Source organism: Ammodytes marinus (genome assembly GCF_949987685.1).
Source record: "Ammodytes marinus genome assembly, contig: scaffold_532, whole genome shotgun sequence".
Taxonomy (NCBI): domain Eukaryota; kingdom Metazoa; phylum Chordata; class Actinopteri; order Uranoscopiformes; family Ammodytidae; genus Ammodytes; species Ammodytes marinus.
This window is the reverse complement of record NW_027648562.1, coordinates 2,501-7,500: the sequence shown is the minus strand read 5'-3', so window position 1 is coordinate 7,500 and position 5,000 is coordinate 2,501. Positions and strand designations below refer to the sequence as shown.

Sequence of the window (5,000 nt, the reverse complement as noted above, 5' to 3'; positions counted from 1 at the left end):
TACATTAATACCAAAGGAGGCCACACATGCTCCTAGTGTAATGTTAAGCTTTGAATATAATTATTTGGAGCAGATTTAGAACACACGCAAGCACACACACACACGCAAGCACACACACACGCAAGCACACACACACACAGAGTCTCTCTTCCACACACACACAGTCTCTCGCTCGCTCACACACACACACACACACACACACACACACACACACACACACACACACACACAGCCAGTCTCTCTTTCACACACACACAGTTTCTCGTTCACACACACACACACATATTCCACTATCTCATTTTAGTCTTGTGAATAGAATATTTGGAGCAGTTTTACAGTTTTAGAATAAAGTCATGTGGCGGTTCTGTACATACATTACATGCACTCATTCTCTCTGCACACACACACACACACACACACACACACACACACACACACACACTGCACTGCGGCTTAAATTAAACCTCTCCAGAGCTTTTGCTATTCTTTATTCATGGCTCATCAGCTCGAGCCCCGCGGGAGACGATGATTATATGCACCAAAACCTCCCCCTCAATAACACACTGGGGCTGAAAATACATTAAAGCTGGGGTGGAGGATTCACACACCGATAGCAGCAGCAGCTACCACGCAGGGTGCAAGCTAACTATCAGGAGACATTTAGGGTGTTCAGTGTCTCTTTGCCCAGGGACACTTGGACATGTGGCGGACACACACACACACACACACACACACACACACACACACACACACACACACACACACACACACACACACACACACACACACACACACACACACACACACACATATACAAACACACACACACACACACACACACACATACACACACACACACACACACACACACACAGACACGAGTAAAAGGTGTTGCAGGTTAAATTATCACCTCAGTGACTCCTCCCTCTTCTCTCTTCCTTCCAGGGGAAGCTGTGAGTCTGAGGCCACGGACACACTGACGCAGAAACACACACACACACACACACACACACACACACACACACACACACACACACACACAGAAACACACACCATCCTACAATGCCAACAGTGGACTATCGCTATACATTGACCAAGTGTGGACTTTTTAATTTCTGGTCATTGAAAAAAAACTTTCAATTAGCTTTTGTATCTTTTTTTTTAAAGAAGTTGCCAAAAGTGGACTTGAATCCATGAACGATATCTACATAATCATCGCATATATAACATTATATTATTCAACATTAACTATATTTAAATTTCTCTGATACAATTCTCATGGCAAACACGCATACATCAACACACACACTCAACACACACACACACACACACACACACACACACACAGCGCGCTTACATGGATTTATACATTAACACATGCAAACACAAAACAGATTCAACCACTAACGTTTGAAGTAAAAAACTGCTCATACAAAAGGAGACACTTGCATTTAGATTTAATTTAAAGTCGCTATGAGGAACTTTTAAATATTTCTGAAACAGTCTAATTCTTCCTCTGATGATCATAAATCACATGTAGCAGCAAACGAGACCATCAGTGCAGAGAATGCTATTTTTATATAGTTTTTCTTAATGCCTTTGTAGTTAATCTCCAATATTTACCTGTTGACGCTGACGGTTACAAATACAACAGACTGAAGGCAAAAGCAAATATTTTTAATTTCAACAATTATTATTATTTATTTATTTTTATTTTAAATTTTTGGGGTTTGTTTTCATTTACGAGACATTGTCTTGTTCTGTTGCAGCAAAAAAAAAAAAAAAAACGTATCATAAATATACTTGAATGGGTCAAACTATTTTGTAGATTGAAGAAAGAAATCTGAGGCCATAATGTTGCTCTGCGTTTGAACTGGTTAACATTTCACACATGTTGATTTGTAATATTTTATTCATATATAAAAGTTGGCTTAGTATTTAACTTAATTCATATGAATCATGTTTTTCTTAAAGGCCTACTTCACCAGTGGAAATATGAAGGTGTATTGAACTCTGAGATCCTATGTAGTATAAATGTGCAAACAATTTTTAGAAATCGGTTCATCCTAGCCTGAGAAAAGGCAGAAAGAGTCCTCTATAGTTTGCCCAGTTGTGATGTCACAACTGGGCAAACTGTAGTGTTAGACAGTGAGACCATAAAACACTCTTTCTGCCTTTTCTCAGGCTAGGATGAACCGATTTCTACAATGTTTGCACATTTATACTACATAGGATGTCAGAGTTCAATACACCTTCATATTCCCACTGGTGAAGTAGACCTTCAATAATCCATTGAGAATAATCATTTCATGGGTCTCTTCATTTCATTTTATACTTATTTATATATGAGTGGTGGCTAATTGTTATAATATATAATATAATATATAATCATGATAATATAATTAATCATGTTTTATTTTATTTTATTTATTTTTACTAATCATTTACCTGTTCTGTTCATTTCATTTTATATTCATCAAAGAACTTGATTATTTAAAACTAAATGTTTTGTAAAACCTGATTGTTACAATAAATGTATCACTAAACTTTTGATTTCTTGTGCCTTTTTTATTATTATACATTATAGTAAACCAAACTTTCTTTTCGCTAGCTAACTCACTCACTCACTCACTCACTCACTCACTCACTCACTCACTCACTCACTCACTCACTCACTCACTCACTCACTCACTCAAAATAACTTTTTTTTAAATCAGTGAATATCTCCTCATGATCCACTACCTGTCTGTACTGTGTGTGCTGGGGGGGAAAATCCAGTGTTAATACACAGCCTAGACTCTGTGATTTTGAACAAACTTTCGCCAGAATAACTGACTCCACCTTTAAACTCTGCTGCTGCTGATTGCTCCATATCTTTCAAAGGGGGAATAACAACAACAGTAAAAATATTCGATCGTTAAAAATAATAATTCACTCATAATTATCTTTCAAAGGTTTTTTTATTCATCAAAAAAAAATTTGCAAAGCAAATACAATACGATTAATTTTTTTCCCCTTTTTTCCCCCCCGAACACACCCCTCCCACATCTCACCCCCACCCACAACCAATCCTGCAGCACACAAAGAAAAAGAGAAAAAAAAAAAAGAAAAAAAAACGATACACAATGTTAGAAAATTACATAGACGAAATACACGCTACAAAAAAAATAAATAAATAAACAATCGATGAAAAAATAAAATAAATAAATTAAAAAAAAAGAGGGGGGGGGGGGGGTAGCTACTCCTGTATTATTGTAGTTGGTTTATCAAAATAATTTATGAAGGGGCGCCAAATTTTCTCAAATTTAATCTCGGATCTATTCACTCGTAATTATAACCAAATATTTAGTGATTTTTATCTCACAGTTCATTTCCTTTGTTCTATTTTTAAATTTGAAACGATAAATTAAGAATCTTTACACTTAGAACCTTTTATTTATTTATTATCTTTATTTATTTGAAGGTTAAAAATAATATTTTACTCAAACAAGGAGAGAAATAAGGTGAATTATAACCACATATGTAATGATTTCTTTCTCACGGTTCATTGCTTTTATTCTTTTTTTAAATTAGAAATGATAAATTTAGATCCTTTATACTTAGAACCTTTTTGCATCGGGAGATTTGAAGACAGTTTCATTTGAAGATTTAATATTCAGAGAACTGAAAGCCGGGAGAATGTAATTTATTGTTAAAACAGGAACATGACAAGGAGGGTTTCCAGAAGAGAGTCTATGCTGTTACATTTATTTTGATTGATTGATTGATTGATTGATTGATTGATTGATTGATTGATTGATTGATTGATTGATTGATTGATTGATTTAATTTATTTCAGACATATCAAAAATACAAAAACAAATGAAAAGCATAAATACAATAAACAAAAATTATGTTTAAATGACTTCACAAAAATAAAAAAATAAAACAAATTACCTATATTAATATGATATGACTGAAAATGAGTAGGAAGAAGTATAAACCTATTTAATCTTTCTATTTTTTGGGGATCTTTTCAATTTAAATCTTTTTTACAACACTAAACGCTTTATATTTCCGCTCTCATTTTAACTTTTATTATTATCTACATGTCTTTGTTTATTTTTTATTTATTTTTTATACGGATCACTCACTGCAGGTTTTTCTTAAAAAAAAGAACGTTTTATTGGCATTTGCAACTCGTACACTAGAACACATTTTAAAATTTTAATTATTCATCCATGACTATAAAAAATGTCCCTAGGAAACAATTATATTCAGAGACAAGAAGGGTTGAAGATATGTACATGCAAACTCACAGTAAAGACATGTTTAAGATTTAAAAAATATATATATATATTTATTGCAGTTTGTTTCACAACACAAACAAACAAACACCTGCTACTATCACTCAGTGCGGTTACATGGCACAACTAGATTGGATTATCACATATATCGAACTAGACACTCGAACGGACCGTGTCACTTGTCTGAGTATACATGGCCTTTCAGAAATCGGATAAATGTCCGATGCATGGCTGTCTCCACTATGCTAGGTGGCGCTGTAGCCCTTTCAACCATGCTTTCAACAAGTGGTTTTAGAGCCACGTCCGCTTCTCTTCCGTCAATAACCCATGGTGTAGCCTATCACGCGCAGGCACACAAGCACAGAACGAGAAGTCCGATATGCGAAATCCGATCCCTGTATACATGCAGAGAGAAAGCCGACAATGAACGAATTATCTAGGTGTTCTTATCCGACTTCTCTTGTCCGTTATTGTGCCGATTTGTGTGCGAAGTAGATCGGATAAAGGTGTTTACATGCAGTTTAAAAGTCCTGTTGAGGTCTTATTCGTTTAGTTACCCGATTATAAGTCTGCATGGAAACGCACTGACTGTAAAGCCCTTTGAGCTTCATTTCTGGTAGGAAAGGCGATAAACAAATAAAAGTTTATTATAGTTATTATGATTATCTCTACTTTGTTATCAAAATATTTTTTCCCTCAATTCCTGCTTTGGTC

At 35.0% G+C, this 5,000-nt stretch overlaps 1 protein-coding gene across 1 annotated transcript in view; it reads left to right on the top strand.

Moving 5' to 3' along the window:
- The window catches only part of LOC307270372 (tyrosine-protein kinase Srms-like), a gene marked incomplete at both ends in the record, with an annotated part of 13,528 nt that overhangs the window by 6,466 nt on the left and 2,062 nt on the right, over positions 1–5,000 (top strand). The gene's annotated exons all lie outside the window — the stretch shown is intronic.